Genomic DNA, 17,353 nt, shown 5'->3' on the forward strand with positions numbered 1-17,353 from the left:
TCATCACCAATGGAGAAAAAGTCATTTAGAATGCTAGACCTGGAATCCCTAAACATGCAGTTTTGGTTGGCCTTGTTACTTCTGTTCAGACCTGTGGAACTGTTGTGTTTATAAGTCTGCAAACACTCCAACATCAGCCTGTTCAGTGTATGCTCCCAGTATCTCCCCAGTTACTGGGTACTGAGGTTTACTTTCACAGACATTTCTAACAAACATGATGAAGGACATGGATGCAGCAGCTTTGTCTCTGAGGCACTGGCAGAAGTGGGGCAAACAGATGCTGGGCTCCCCTTGTACCGTACTAGTGGGAGCCAGGCAGCTCCAGATGGGTGGGGAAGGAGCCATTCCCAGGGGACACAGGAGGGACAGAGACACCTGAGCCCCTCCTGTGGATTATTGGAGATGAATATCAGGGCAAGTGACATGATGGAGGCCTGAAGACTTGCTTCTCCTGGCAGAAGCTGGATATTGGCATCAACTGAGGGCGCAGAACAGGACATTACAGCCCAGGAGTGGGCAGGTGCTCATCCTTAAGCGAGGAGGAAGCTTCTCCCTGTGCTGCTGCATCTGCTGCAGGTTGATGGAAAACCTGTCCTTCCTCAGTGAGGGACTTCAGGGAAAGTGTGCAGTCTTGTTACAAAAGCTCACTGAAAGGGGTGAGGATTTAGCCTGGTATAAAGGTAAGCAGTTGAATTGTTTATGGCTAAAATGTGACCGATATGCAGCTGCTAGTTTTCCATGCAAAGCCAAATAATGTCCACCTTAGAAATACTGGAGCTGCAGTGTGTGGCAGGCTTTATAGCCTGTGAGATATGGAAATTAATTACACACAGCATTTTCAATTCTTTTGGGGTGGAGTGACAGTCTTATGTCAACATTTTCACTTGCAAATGTTCAAAAATGTCTCACACCTTAGAAGAAATAAATCTGATTTTTCCAGGCGTATAATGACTTGTACTAATTAAAGAACACTGTTCATATCTGGGCCAAATAAAAGTAAGTGAACAAAGCAAACTGATATGCAAATAAAAAAAGAGATCTGATATGGCATAGTGTAAAGTTTAATCCAAATAAGGCTATGAGTGGGTTCTTCACAGTGCTTCATTGACAATAAAAATGTATTTAAAGCAGTAAATGTACAACAGCTGGCAAATATCATGTGCCAAGTCTTATTTTAGATTAGTAAGAGAAAACCGAGGCTTATTAAACTGCAGCAGTGATTCCCAGGATAGTCAGTTGGATTTTTAGGACTTCTTTCTGGTGCTACTAAATTAGTACACTACTTCAGGGAACCTGTGGTCTTAAAAATAAAGAAGATACAGAAATTGTTTGATTGATGAAAACAAAGCAAAAATAAACCTGAGAAAGGGAAACAGCCCATCCCAGTCTCAGTTCACTTAAAATGACTGAGAAGCAGGCATGAAGGCAATTCATTATATCATTCATCATCCTTGCACAGACAGGAGAGAGTGACAGTCAGTTTAATAGCCTCTGAAATGCTTTAATAAAATTTCTGCTTTTAAATGCCATTTGCCATCTGTTTTCAGTGGCATGTATTTTAGAAAAGTTAATTATGGATTTTTAAAGCCATGTAAAAACGTTGTAATACTTATTTTTAGTTTTAATTTTTAAAAAACCAACCAGATAAAAATAAACCCCTGCAGAGAAAACAGAAAAATTCTTATTCCTGAGGATTTTAATATTTTCTTTTTTTTTTTTTGTCTTTTTCTCTAGTAGAAATATTAAAACAATTCAAGTTACAACTGTACCCTCAGTCATTACCAGTTAAATGGAAAAGATTTTTTTTTTAATTAATGTCAGTTTTTGCTGAGATGAGCAGTGTAACTCAGTCTGCCAAGTGACCAAATGGGATGGACCACAGAATCACAGAATACTCTGAGTTGAGAGAGTCACACAAAGATCATTGAGTCCAGCTCTTGACCTTGCACAGGACAGTCCCAAGAGTCACACCCTGAGCCTGATGATAATATGATGATAATGTCAAAAGTGTCAAGCAGTGGAGAAGTCTCTGTAAGATTTGTAGTCAGGTTTCATTGTGTCCAACCTCATTGAAGTCTAAATGAAGGTGCTGCATGTAGAGGTAAAGAAGTCCCTGATTTTTCTGTGCAGTAATTGTTAAGAGTCCTGTGGCTAAGGGAAGCTCAGTAGGTGAAATCTGCAGGTTTAGAGCAGTGAAGCTGTGTTGGTTTTGCTTGAGATGATGTAGAGAGGTGGTGGCTGAGCAGCTCCCCGGTCCCCTTGGTAGCTGGTGCCACCTGGGAATCCTGCCTGTTCCACGCCTGGGTCCTGGTCTGAGGTCTGACTTTCCTCTTGAGGGGTTTCTTGTCCTTGCCTGCTGCTTCTTGTATGGGTTCATCCCTCTAAACCTTATGGCTGTGCTCCACAATTGTGATTTAATTTTGCAATAAGTAAACAGCAACGCTGGAGAATTTTCCTGGAGCAACACTGACCTTGAAATTCTCCATTTCTTAACCTGGTAGAGCTGGGTTTTACTCACCTCCTTTCGGCATGAATACGTCTTGAAATTCAAAGGGTTTTTGGATTGCAATATATAATTATAATATCGGGCTATATTTGGTTTTCTTTCCAATCTGAATGCACAGATATGCACACAATAGTGAATTGGAGCATGTCCCTAAGATGTTTTAAAAAGTGCTTGTAGCAAGGACTATGTGTCTTTAGATATAAATACAAACACATGACATGAACATTATTTTATTTTATTTTTTCAGCTTTACAAAGCAATAAACTACTAACCGTAGAAATGTGGGCAGGAAATAATAAAATAAGATTCAATCTGAAGAAGAGTGGGCTGATACATCAGATGAAAAAATAATTCAAAACATATACATTCAAGAAGAAAAAGAAAAGATAATTGAAAAGTGGTAATATAGAAGAGACCTAAGGGTAGCATTACACAGGAAATTACAAAGCCATTTCAAATGCAATGCAATCATTACTTACATGAAACAACAATAAAAATAATAAAAATAATAATAATAATATTTTATCTGACTGAAGATCTCAAAATGATTCATGGGCTTCATACATTGCAATCAATTTTTTTCCATCACTGTGAATCACTCATCTTCAAGGTGCTTTTTCTTATATTTCATATTTTTACTCCCCTTAAAATGTATGTGATCATTTGTAATTATATTTTGCTGCTTGGGTTTTTGCTGCAGGATGGTGGGGGTCATGGCAGGACTGCCAGTGCTGTTGGAGGGGTGAGAGCAGTGACTGAATTTTGTTGAAGCCATGCTTCTGTGTTCAGAGGAGCTGCTGGTGGGAACCATCCTTTCAGGGACATCCCAGTTTCCTTTTAAAGCTGCATAGTTTTGCAGAAAGCATTCATCTGGAGCTTCCCTATGAGGCTCAGCATCTTGTTCCTGTGCACAGCTGTTCAGGGAGCCCTGAGGGAGAGGGGGGTTCATTGGTAGAAATTTTTCAAGTGAATGCTGGGCTGGTTTGGAGGGAATATGCCTTGTGCCAGCACATCATGGTTTACACTTGACAAACAGAGAAGATTCAAACAATTTTATATCACCTGGGTGATCAACAAATAGAACTCATTAATTAAAAGCTTAACAAATGACCCATTATTATGTATTAAAAAACCCAAACACTCCAATTTGTCATTTTTGGGGGTTATGAACTCTTGCTGGGTATGCTTATTCTAAATTCAATAATCATAGAGCTCTGTTACCCTATGTAGATATCTAAATCAACCATTCAGAAAACATCACCAGGGTAAGAGGAATAGTTACTGCAGCTATTCTCTGCTACTTCCTGGCATTTCACATAAGTTATAAGAACACTTTAAAATACCTTCATTTTCTACAGTCATTCATTTTATCCATAATATTCAAATAATAAATATCCTGTTATCCTTCTCACCAGAACTTTATGATTTTATTCTGATTGAGCTTAAATGACTGAAAATGTATCATAGAGCACACACAGAAATAAAACCTACTTACTTTCTCATGTGATTTTTCCCAGGATTCTTTATAGGCAGAGATATATTAAGTAAGAACAAGACAGAAAATATGATGCTTGAGGAAACACCCAATGTTCAAAGACAACAGCTGCATGCACACCGCTGCAACACACACCAGAAGCTGTCAAATGGTTTATTCTGAGGGAAATGATTGTTCTGTGTATCCAGAAAAAATGTAAGGAGGAAGGTTTTCAAACACATTTCTGAGTAAGTCATCATTCCTCTGCTGGTATGTACCTCTGTGTGTACCTATGTAGTACTTTCCATTTATGTAATGGGGATTTTCCAGAGGGAGGAATTTATCACTGAAGTATTTGGATCCTGCAACTGCAGGTACAGCTTAGGGTTTGGAGGCTGGAGAGAGCCCAGACGCTTCCAGCTTTTGTCAGTTCCTGCTCTCTGAATTGCTTTAGATGCCTACTGCAGCTCCTAGAGTTAACACATTGCCCTTCTTGCAATTTAGCAAAGGAAAAGAAGATAATCTCAACACTCTTCTGCTGGGCTTGCTTTAGAAGATACAAAGAGTAGGAAAAGCTCTCTCTTGCATGTTGAAATAATAAGGCCCATGAGGCTTTTTCTGGCCTTATATAGAAAAAGGGTTTTCTGGAGTGCTTGAAATGCACAAAATAGCTGTGGGGACAGACTGGACTCTGAAATGAGTGGTCTTTTCTTCTGGATGTCTTCTAGTGATCTGTCTAGTTCCTTTCTAAACTCTTTGTAGCTGCAGTAGCATTTTCATAGCTCAGGAAGGCATTTCCCTGTTCATCCTCTCGACCGCTGGTGACTGCTGTCAAATCTCCACCAACACTCTATTCTCAAGCTGAATTGTACTTGTCTGCTTAACTGTCTTTATTCCTGATACAGAAGATATCCCCTATGGCTAGGATCATGTAGGTAGTATTTCTTTGCTTGTTTTCCAGTTCTCCTATAGCTTTTTTAATACTGGGCAATCAGAAGTATCTACTGCATTGAAGAAGTGGGCACTGTAAGGTTTTATGCCAGGGACATGCAGAGCACTATGATCCCCTGAGTACCTGTGCTCTGCACAGGGGGGACACCCTGGGCTGCTCATGGAGCAACCTGGCAGGTCCAGAAAGGTGTGAAACCCACCTGCTTCTCACAGTGCCCTTCTCTGTCAGGGTCACTGCTGCAGATCCTGCTCCATGTTAAGCTCCACACTGTAATCTAAAAAAAAAAAAGAAGAAATACCTCATATAAAAAAAAAAAAAAAAAAAAAAAAAAAAAAAAAAAAAAAAAAAAAAAAAGCAAAGAAAAAAGCATAATGAGGGAAAACACTCTGTCTTTGAGAAAATTCTTTGAAACCTGAGTTTGCGTGGTCAGATAATTTGTAAATTTTCTAAACCATCCACAAAACCACTCACTTCTAACTTCCTTGTGGAAAATAAGTACTAGAATAAAATTAATTAAGAAAGAGAACGTCACAGTGTCATATTTTATGTCTATGTTTCCATCCGTGCATTTTTCTGTTGACTACAAACTATTCAGCAATAAATCACACATCTTGACCTTAGATATCTTTTCCTGTAAGTTAACCTCTTTCAAGAAATGCTGCCCTTTGGGCCTGCCTATTTGTTTTATTTTGTTGTTGTTGAGGTTATTTTTGTTGTTGTTTTGTTTGTTTACTTGTTTGTTTTAATCTGTAGTGCAATTTACAGTGTGGTTGTACACTTTTAACATTACATCTGTTCATGCTGGGAGCTTACCTTTCCCCCAAATAGAGGAAATAGAGGTCTGTGGTGAAAGCTTTTAGCTGTCTTTCCATATAAAAATCAAATGCAGTTAACCACAGTGGAGAATCAAAGATGTGTAGATGTTAACATGCTTAAACAATTTTCCATCATCCAATGCTACTATGTCTTTTCTGGTATGGTTGCCTATGAAAACTGCAATTAAACAATGTTTTATTGTCTCAACTTTTATTATGGCTAGCAGCAATTCAGACAAAATGATTCATTTAAACATCTGATTCTATCATAAAATGTTGGATTCTATTGAAGATTGTGTCCCTTGAGGCTATAAAGTTTCCTAAGATTGCAAAACCGAGGTGCTGTCTCTTCCCTGTTTCCCTTGTGTCTTTGGATGCACTCATCAGAATTCCCAACCCTTTTTTTTTTCTCATTTTCCTATAGAGAAAAAAACTAAGGATGATAAATTTAACAGAGGCTGTAAGTAGTATTTTCATGGTAGAAAAGCTTTTGCCTATTTAGCAGTCCAGCAGATTTTGCCTCTTATCAAAACTGTAAATAGAAGCAAAATAGTGCTGGTGTTAATAATACCTGTCTTTATTAAACTCAGTTTGAAATGACATGGTTTCCTATTAATGTTATATAAACACATGAGTTAATGAAATACCAGCCAGGAGTACAAAGCAGTTTCAGGGAAGTTCTAACATAGACCCTAGATGTGGAAGCTGAAAAGCAGATTTTGAATTCTCCTGTTCAGCTGCCTAAACCCTGCCTAAACTCTGGATGCCCAAACACCACTGAATGCTGATTTTTTTACTCTATTGTTCCCCAGGGAAAAATTTCTGTGCAGATGCAAAACATCTTGGCATCTGTCTCAGGACTGAGTAATTAGTAATTATGTACAGAGAAATACCTAATGGTGTCTCCCTGCTGAGTACTCCCAGGGGTCCATCTTTGCTGCTTTACTGCCGGTCCATATGTTATGTGAGATGGGAGAAGGCAGGAATGCATTTCACCTTTCTTCTTTAAACTGTGTCACTGCATGGAGGGGTGGGGGTGAGGAAGAACTAAGAATCTGTGCTACACAGTGTGTGAGAAGCCTTAAGGACCAGAAATGAGGTTTTCCCTATTTCCTGCACTCGAGTTGAATCATCTTGCTGACAGCTCATTTCCCTCTTTCCTCTTTTCTTTTCCCATGCCCATCTCTGCTCCTGCCTGCTGCACTACAACTCTCCTTCTCACATAATTCCTTATTACTGCTCTTTCATTATCAGCTCTCTGTCATCAGAGAGCTTCTACCCTGCCCAAGCATTTGAGCAGTGGGATCTTAATGTGCACATAGATTTCACATCCAGACCTATAAGAGTACTTCCTTTTTGCTGCAGTTGCACAGAACAACTGAGAGGCTGAAGAGCCAATGGAGAAACTACAGTGTAAATCCCAATAAAACTCTATTGCCCATGGGAAATGGAATTTGCCAGGGATATGTAATATAGTGTACTAGTGATTTTCTAAGGGACTTCAAAAAATACATCCTACTCTTACCTTGTTACTAAATTCAAGTCCCTCCTTCAGGGAGCAAGCATAAGAAGAGAAGCAGAAGCTTTTTCTAAGCAAGCATAAGAATTTCTCAATACAAATACATTAAAAAATTCTTTAACATAGAGAGAACATATATTTTTCCTTGACCTTACCCTGGACAACAGTCACAGCTGGGGTTTTAAAGCTTGCATGTGGAAAATTTAAAAGGGATCAAATTCCCTATTGACTTAAAAGTGCACAGTAACTGCATCTGCTTAAGCTATTGGCAAAACTGGCCTCTCATATTGTCCTCAAAAACATTTCAAAATGATAGCACTTTTTAATATAATTCTCAGTATGGTTAGTGAAAATGACTACTTGAATGACGTTGATGTAAGAAGTGTTTGTCACGTAGCACTGGCTGTTACAAATTTTTCTGTAATGGTGTGTAGCAACCTATCTGAAGCACTTTAGCACAAAATGTGTTCCAGACTCACCCTATTGCTCACTTCTGAGTTTCAATCCATTGAATCATCTCACATGGTATCAGGATGCATTTTTTGCAATCTTCATAACTTTGCCTGCTGCTTTAAGTGCATACATGCCCCAGTACAGTTCAGCTGTATGGAATTCAGGAATAGGTGGCAGGACAAAATGACCCATCAGAGATGTGTGCTGAGATTAGAAAAACTGGGATTGTGTAATGAATTTCTGTACAAAATTGTAAATATACAATAATAATTCAGCTGAAAGTGGTGACATTTAAAAAAAAAGTAGTTAAAAGGACACCTTCAAATCCTATGCATATTTTTAAATTAGAAACACTTTAAAAAAATCAGCAAAGAATACCTGATTTTGCGAGGGGGTAAGGTGAACAGTATTGCTGTTCACTTGGGCAGTGTGCAGGTCTTTGGTGAATAGGTTTTGTTCTTTGCATGCCTCACTCAGCTGCTTTCCTGGTCTTTCCTGCTTTCCTGGCGTAAGTTAGCAGAAGTGGAGCTGTGTGCTTTGCTTCCTTTCCAAACATCTGCCCTCGAGGATGTTTTTGTTTGTGCCTGCCCCAGAAACGCGGGAGCACGGAGCTTCCAGCTCTGTCCCCTCCCGAACCCAAGCTCCTGTGGAAGAGCCATCTGCTGCTCTCAGCCTTGGGGGACCTGGTAGCCTCAGTGGTGGCCCTGGCTGGGAGCATCTCAGGGCTGTGTTTTCCTGCCCCCTCTGGGCAGCCCTGGGGAGGCAGCAGGATCTGTGACTCAGACAGGAGAAGGCTGTATGGCAGAGCCTGTCCCTGCATGGGATAAAGGTGCTGGCCCTGGCACCTATCAGCACAGCAGAGGTGTGCTGGCACTTGGATGAGATGCTTCTGGCTCCTTGAGAGGGCTTGCACCAGCATGGCCTGTGAAACAAGGTTTCCCAACTCTTCAGGGAGGTCACAGAACAAATTCATCCCTCCTGGGCACTGGCATAGCCTGGCCCAGTGAGCCAGCCCTGTGCTGCTGCCAGGGAGTCAAGAGACATTTAGTAATATCTGCTCTTAGCCCCAAACGTGGCAACACATCTTAGACAATGCAATTCAACAGCACTCAGCAAGCTGTGTCCTTGTCTGTCCAAGTCCTTCCCTAAACAAGCTGGCTTTATGAAAATATTTGGGTGAACTTCTGCTATGGAGTTGGGCTCCAGTGGTGTCAGCTTTGTTTAAATGTAAGAATGCTATAAAGAGAGCATTGAAGAGCGATGCTGGGCAGAGCTCTGATGGCCAAGGGGTGTGAGGTTTGTACCAGAGACAGTGGTGCTGCTCTCTGTCTGTCCCCTCACAACTGCCGATATTTGCTGCGTTTCCTTTCTGTTTTTCTGCTTCCCCTCTAAACTTTTTGCATCATCCTGGCTGCTTTCCCGAGCTGAGGCTCAGCACCTCGTTTTCTCTCTGGAGTCCTCCCACTGCCCTCATGCAGCGGCATTAGGCTGTGTTGCCATGGGAAGGGGCTGTTTGTTACCTATGGCACCAGGCTCGGGAGCTGGGGAGGACAGGTCCCGGTTAAGTCAACACACTCCTGGAAAAGTGCGTGAACTTTTGTGATATACACACTGGAAAAAAAAAAAAAAAAGAGGGCGGATTTTGGCTGCTTTGAATGCACTTGAGCTGGGCAGTGCCCATACCACAGCTCTGACTAACCCATTTGGCACAGCCAGGATCCCCAGGGCTGGGTTCTCCCTGGAGGTAAAGCACAGCACTCTAGAAGCAAAAGTTCCTCGGAGGTACTGGAGAGGGTGGTTCCAAACAGCGAAGGGCAAGCACCCGAGCAAAGCCTTTGTTCACCTTGTGGTTTTCAGGGTGTTGAGGAAAGGCCAGCTGAAGTCTGGCCATGCTCCCTGCCTCAGCCACGGCGGCTGAGTGGGGAGCACGGGAGGAGAGAGATGTTGGGTGCAAAAGCTCTGATCGTGCTGAAATTTTACCATGGAAATTGACTTTGTGCAATTAATAAGAACAGGAAATACTTCTTGTTTTCTCTCAGGAGGGGAACATTAAGTAATGGCTTTATCTTAATTTGTCAGGCTTTGCTCTAGGGACCAAAATTAAATGGCTGGAAGCCAGAGGAGACTTGAGAACTGAAGCATTAGCACTCTGATAAATAAAAAAGAATTCATTTTAATTAGTTTTCCAGCTGAAAAATAATGAAGCTCTACATGCCAAAAAGCTGTAATGGAGTAATGGAAAGGCCTGTGCTTATACAATGGAGCCTGATTGCAATCTCAGGGCTCCATTTGTATTCGTTTGTAGCATGAAACAAAGGAAGGTGTTTGGATTCTCTCTCTTTATATAAAGCCTCTGCTCCAGCATTCTGGGCTGGTCTTCAACCAGGCTTCCCACAGTCCTACTGCCAAATCTACAAAATTTTCCTGGCTGACGTTCAGGAAAGTACTGCTCGGGCTCTAGGATGGAAAGTTAAAAGACTTTGCCTGGTTACTCTGAAACATATACAAACAGTACTTGACATATGGCGTTGATTCATCCTGCACAGGCTGTCCCTGCTGTATCCCAGGGGGTTACAGCATTGTAAAGTTCACTGAAAGCATCTCACTCACTAGTGTTAGAATCTAGTCAGAGGAGTCATCTCAAACACTTGTAGGGGTGCTTTCCCTTGGAGGATTAGCAGCTTGTAGCTGGACTGTAGCACTCATCGGATCCAGGGTGGGATTAGCCTGGGATAAACAGCCCAGATGCATTTATAAAAAGCAGTGCTATGGTCAAAAATATCATTAGTTACTGTGACTAAGAGGCTGTCCTTACCATTGGAGCAGTGATAGACATTTCAGTGCTCAGAGCTCCTATTTTCTGTTGCAGAGGACTAATAGAGCTTGAGCCACAAAGCTGTATTTATTTACTGTATTGCTATCCAGTTAGTAAGAGATTAAAACAAACAAACAAAATCTCTGTTTAGGGGAGCAAATAGAAAAGGAATAGGAAATGTCTCACTGCCATGAACACCCTAACAGATATGCACCTTGTTTATAAAACCACATTGTCTCTGAGAAGACAATGATCAGCTGGGCAAACACATCCCTGCCTCTGCCCGGAGATCACCTCTTAGGAAGGAGGACTTGGAGGCTGATTCTGTGGCTGCCCTGCTGTGCTAGTCTCCAGCGGGGAGGTGCACTGCAGGAGCAGGGACAGCATGCCTACACCTGCCTGCTTCTGGAGGATTTGTCCTGGAAGGGTGACATGGACTGTTCCAGCCCCCACGATGCAGCCACCTCCACAATGTACACTTTTCTCTTTACATCACTCCTCCCAGCCAGGACAGCCCTGGTTCCTGCCATATGCCTCAGCTTTTCTATTTGCTTCTCCATAAATGGCCTGGATATAGAATGACAAGAATTTACCCTTTGCTCATCGTTGCTCCAAATTACCTTCTGCTCACAAAGAGCAGGACTGCTATGTTTTTCACACTCAAAAAGCACTTGTGTAGTCTGCATACATAAAATAAAACTGAGGAGAAGAGCTCAATGAAAAATCAGGCATTGTTCTTAAACAGGACCCCATGAGAAAGCACAATGTAAGGTATTGTCCATACTTGAAATTAGAAAAACGTGACTTATGCAGCAAAAAACATGACTTATGCAGCAAAAAACATCTGAGTGGCTTAAAACTGGGCTGGGGCTTTTTTTTTTCTTTTTTCTTTTTTTTTTTTTTTTAATCTGGCATTTTCAGACTTTAGGTCAAGTTGTCAGACCTGTCTGGCCTTAAACCTTCTCTTAAAAGTGAATTCAGTGTCTTATGGACAAACTACATAGTTCTGGAAGCTAGGACTCTCCAGATATTAAAAAAAAAAAAGTAAAAAAAAAGCTGACATTGGAGCACTGATGTCAGGATCAATCACCCATTTTCAGTTTGTTAGGAGTCAGTTTGGATTAACTTTCCCAGCTGCAAGATATAATGGAGAGCAAATAGGACTTATAAGCTGCTTGTCCCGTAGCAGGGGAATAGAATCCGTTCTATACAAAGCTGCCATGTGCAGAAATCAAGCAGGAAGTGATAATTGCCACTTACTACAACAAGCAAAAGTCAGCCAATAAAGAAGAAACCAAATGAAAATTAGGAAAATAGAAAAAAATATCATAGAATCATGGAACAGTTTGAGTTGGAAGGGACCTTAAGCACCATCTAGTTTCAATTCACTTGCCATGGGCAGGATGTTACTCACTAGATGAGGTTGATCAAAGTTCCGTCCAGCCTGACCTTGAACTCTTCTAGGGATGGGGAATCCACAACTTCTCTTGGAAACATGTGCCAGTGCCTCACTATCCTCACAGTAAAGAATTTCTTCCTAATATGGAACCTAAACCTCCCCTCTTTCAGTCTAAAGCCATTGCCCCTGTTCAATCACTACATGCCCTTGTAAAAAGTCCCTCTCCATCTCTCCTGAAGGCCCTCTTTACATACTGGAAAGTGCTCTAAGTTCTCTTTAGAGCCTTCTCTTCCTCAGGCTAAACAGTCCCAATTCTCCTGCCCTCTTTTCATAGGAGAGGTGCTCCTGTCCTCTAATCATCTTTGTGGCCTCCTCTGGACTTGCTCTGACAGGTCCACATCCTTTTTATGTTGGGGGTCCCAGAGCTGGATACAGCACTCCAGGTGGGGTCTCACTAGAGTGGAGCAGTGGGACAGAATCCCAGAATCCTCAACCTTCTGGTCACACCGCCTCTGATGCAGACCAGGATATGGTTGGTGTTCTGAACTGCTGCAGATTGCTGGGTCATGCTGAGCTTCTTGGCCATCAGCACCCACAAGTCCTTCTCCTCAGGACTACTCTCAATTCCTTCTCTGCTCAGCCTGTGCTTGTGCTTGGGATTGCACCCACCCAGGTGCAGCACCTTACACGTGGCCTTGTTGATCTTCACCAGCTTCACATGGGACCACCTCTTTAGCTTATCTGGGTCTCCCTGCATGGCATCCCCTCCTTCCAGCATGTCAATGGCACCACACAGCTCGGTGTCATCAACAGATTACTGAACATGCACTCAATCCCACTGTCCTTTCACCAACTACGTGTTAAACAGTGCTGTATTACCAATCCCAAAGCAAATAAACAACTGTATTCATAAAGTCAAAAAAGGATTATACATTACTTTATAGCTTTACTTGGTGGCATTTAAGTTGGGCATTTTATTTATTTATTGTGCAATATTGTTTATGAGTGATGGCTGGTACCCAAAGTTTTGAACAAGCACCGTTCTATTTAAAATTACAAAACATGAAAATAAAAGACGGATTTTTAAGAAATAATGAGTATTTTGGGACAGAAGAAAGCCCCAGAAAACCTGTCCTCCTTAACACAGGATGAAGTGCTCTGTCTCATTGTTTTGCAACTGATCCTACAGCTTTTCTTTGGTTGAAGCATTTGAAAGCATATGAAAAAGGAAACAATCTTGATTACAGATGTTAACAGACAGATAATCCATCACTTGATGTGATGACTTCTTTAAATAATTATGAGTCCTGATTTTAAAATATCTTTTTTAAAAGCTACATTTTTCTTTTGACTTGTCTGACCTTCTTCTGTTGGCTCTTGTTGTGTTTGGCTTCTTAGTGCCAGGAATGTCTTTCAGTAAGATGTTTATGCCCATGTGTGGCAAAAACATGCTGTTTTTTCAAGGCTAGTGTTTTTCTCAGGGAAAAAAATAGAAAATAAGTAATTTTGTATTGGATTGAACAAACCTGTTGTGAGGAGCCTTCTGTGTCATGTGTATGAATAATAATCTTCCTGCCTCTTTCAGCTCTAAAAAATATAAACCTTAAACCAACACAGAAGATATTATTATTTAATCAGTGGCTGTATTATTCAGAACCTGTGTCTTCACGGATTGAAAACAGATTAAATGCCTTCTGCAAGATACAGAGATCTGTTGACCAAACTGCCTGGTTGTCAGAGGTCATAGAATCACAGAATATGCTGAGTTGGAGTGGACCCACAAGAATCATCAAAGTTGAACTCCTGGCCAGAGAGCACAGAAGAATCCCATGAGCCACACCATGTGCCCAAGAGCATTGTCCTAGCACTTCAGCTCTGTCAGGCTGCTGCTCTGACCACTTCCCTAGGGATCCTGTTTTGTTAACCACCCTCTGTGTGAAAACCTCTCCTGACTCAGCTTCCTGCCTTTTCCTTGAGTCCTGTCACAGGACATGAGAGTGAAGAGATTGGTACCTGCCCCTCTGCTTTCCCTTGTGAAGGTGTTGAAGATCACAATGAGGCCTTCTCTCAGTCTTCTCTTCTCTAGGCTGAACAAACAAACAAACAAAATTGTTGTGTTTAAGTTGACAGGTTTTTTTATACTATTTCTGTGATTCAACCAATGTTCTCAAATCAAATGTTGCATGGAGCCTTGTTATTTTGTATGTAGGTTTTTAACAATCCAGTGTCAAGTACACCTGCAGATCTAAAAACATGTTAAAAGTCAACTGAAATGAGTGGAATAATTTTTGAATAGCATTTCTTTGTACAAGCAATTGCAATTAGGATGTCATGTAGCCTTAAATAGAAACAGTCCATGCCACGGCACAGAGAAGCATCATCAAGGTTTGAGCCAGATCTAAAATCTGCTATTTAGTGCTGTATGTTGCAGCAGTAGAAGTAAAAATCTTATGGATGGCTTAAGTCTAAATATCATAAAAGAAAGACTAAGAAAATGACATTTTGATTATAGGCTGTTGCCATTGCACTTATAAAAATGGTACCTGACTCAAGACAAGTGTAATACTGATCTGAACAAAATGAGGAACAATTATCTGCTAAATAATTGTGATCATCTGGTAAAATATGTAAGTCAAAAGGTTAGTTTGGATTTATAATTGTCATCTTTGTGACTAAAGCAGTGATTTACATGGATAAATGATATGTTTCAACAGCACCTTCACGTCTCAGTTTCAAGTTCTTGGATTACGTCAGAAAGCCAGGTTTGTATGAAGTGGTGCAAAAAGTTCCCCAAATCAAACTGAATAAACGAGAGCAGTGGCAGTGGTGGGCTTTGCTGCAACACCCATGTTCTATCTGTGCCCAGCAGGTCCACCCTGATATTATTTGTGTAAAACACCATGTGTCAGTAAGGTGAAATACTCAAAGAAGGTTCTGGAGTCTTATTGCCATGTGAAGCCCATTATTAAACCATCTCCAAGACCAGTGTCAAGGCATTGTAACTCAAAATTATGTTTCTGGAGTGGAGCAGTCTTCTATCTGGTACTTTGATAATCAAAAGAAACATTTTTCTGGCTCAGCCAAACACTGCCTTCTAAATAAATTGATGGCAGTTACATAGGCTTTTGCTCTTCCAACAGAATATTATGGATTCCAGATCCCATAGCACACATACATGAATGACAAGTTTTTAGAATGGGGCATGAAGCCTAACCATTTACTGTTTTCAAATAGGATGCTAAAAAGTTGAGACAATGAGCACCGTAAAAATAATCACAGAACTCATTTACAAAAGGAAAAAAAAATTGAACTGCCAAAAAAACAGGAAGTTCTTGAAAATGCTTGTATTTGTAGCTACTATTCAAATTTAACAATAGACTGTGAGAATGTGCCCAGTATAATAGCTGTTAGGAGTACCAGATACAGAAAAGAAAATTTGCTGCTGAATGGAAGGTCTATCCCAGCAATTTTCTGCAAGCCAGAGATTTCATTGCAGTTTTCAGTTTTGCTCACCATTTGGTCACCATTGCTTGATATCTGCAAGGATCACCTCCTATCTCCCAGTCTGAAAAACAGTGAACATAGTATTCTTGTTATTGACACCTATGTCATAAGGGAATATTCCCATTCAAAATCATCTGAAGAGCCAATGTAACTGAAAGGCTAAACAAGTCTGGTGTGTTTGTGGCTGTAACCAAAATGTGTTTACTGGCTCACCAGACCTCACTCTTGTGGTTTGCTGTCATCATTTGTAATCTGCTTTTGCTCTGTGTGATTGAACTGTGAATGTTTTTGGCATGATACTTTCATTTATCACGTTTGCACAGCACGTCACAAAATCTTTGGTTTCTTAATGTTTTATTACCAGAGAAATAAGAAAAAGAAATATTGCATCAAGTGCCAAAATAAAGCATTGCTTAAAATTCATATGAGTTGGTATTTTTAAATGTGAACTTTCTAATTTTTGTTTGGTATTTTTAAATGTGAACTTTCTAATTTTCTCTGTGTTCCTGATTTCTTTGTCTAAGTCTGCTGTTGCATCCTGCGTTACCATGGGTGCTTGGACCTGGACCCATTCTGCCTCTGCCAGCCAATGAGCAGAGGTGACAAGATTAGGAGAGCATCTTCCCTGAGATCCTTGTACAATGGGGAGAGGTGAAGAGCCTGCTCGAGTTCTCATGCCTGCCCCAAAAGTCTCTGAGCAAGAATCTGAGGAAATGGCTTCCATTATCCTCCACCACAGTGATATAGTTTGTGAGATTTATGTTGTTTCCAGATTTCTGCTATGAATACATAAATATAGTCATGGTGAGGTGAGAAATTGTGACTGTAATATTTGGAACTTTGACATTGCTGCATAAACTAGAAATTTTAAAAACTTTCAATAAGAGAATTTTTTAGTGCAAAGCAGCTTGGTATATTTATTTGAAAATGTATTTTGTTATTGTCTGTATAAAAATTAATTTACAAAATTAAAAATCTTAAAAATACACAAACAATTTTTACTATTTTGAAAGAGGAAATTATGCTAATTGTATTGAAAATTATTTGATGCAAAATATATATTTTTTATTTTAAACTTCAGCTTATAGAAACTAAATTATCTGTTGGGAAAAAAAGTTTCCTTCGAGAATTTCAGCTTCTTATATCTAGATATATAGATATATATCTTATATCTATGGCTTATTTTACAGAGAGGGAAGAAATTAGTTAGAAAATCATGTCAGAGTCACTCTGATAAATTCCTGTTACTGAATTTTAGCCCATGGGAAAGGGAATCTGTTGGGAAAGGATGTAAAGTAATCCAAACCTATGACTACTATCATCAGTTCAGTGTCTGTATGTTACACTGTTTTGCAGGTCAGACTAATCTGTGTAGCTCAGGCTGTACTTCACCTGAGGCTCTCAGGCTTGCCATCGATCTGTCAACAGGCTGAGACCAAACCCTTCTCCAGAAAGTTAACGGATTGCCCCTACGAGCCTATAGCCTTCTGACAGATTAATTTACTTTGTGTGCTTCATTTGAAAGCAATGGATGAGTTTCCTGAGGCCAGAGCCATATTCCAAACACAGGAGGCACAAATGGGATTTATGGTGCTTTTAAGCAGGATCACAGGACTGATAGAAATTGCAGGGTTTTGGGAACATGCACGTGACGAGGATGGGGTTACCAGCTCAGGGTGTCTGAGGACATCTGGTCTGGCTGAGACATCACAGGAGGCATTGCCACTGCCTAGCACTACACAGATACCATGAATAGCCTGGTTCCCCAGTCATCCTGGTACTAAGGAAAGAGAAACATCCAGAAAGCAAATCAGAATAAAGAATCTAATGTGTTAAGGAATATGACACTTTCTGTTTGTTGTTTTTTTTTCTTTTGTGGAATTAAAATGGTGAGATAAAGCTCAAGGAGTACACTC

At 40.5% G+C, this 17,353-nt stretch overlaps 1 long non-coding RNA gene across 1 annotated transcript; it reads right to left on the bottom strand.

Moving 5' to 3' along the window:
* Positions 1 to 1,045: 1,045 nt before the first annotated feature.
* LOC117244431 lies at positions 1,046 to 16,358 on the bottom strand. Its single transcript, XR_004497532.1, has 4 exons — positions 15,447 to 16,358; positions 13,947 to 14,020; positions 5,132 to 5,206; positions 1,046 to 3,568 (listed from the first exon to the last, which is right to left on the bottom strand). It is a non-coding gene; the product is annotated as an uncharacterized LOC117244431 (long non-coding RNA).
* Positions 16,359 to 17,353: the final 995 nt, after the last annotated feature.

Source organism: Parus major, chromosome 1A (assembly GCF_001522545.3).
Source record: "Parus major isolate Abel chromosome 1A, Parus_major1.1, whole genome shotgun sequence".
NCBI classification, from domain to species: Eukaryota; Metazoa; Chordata; class Aves; order Passeriformes; family Paridae; genus Parus; species Parus major.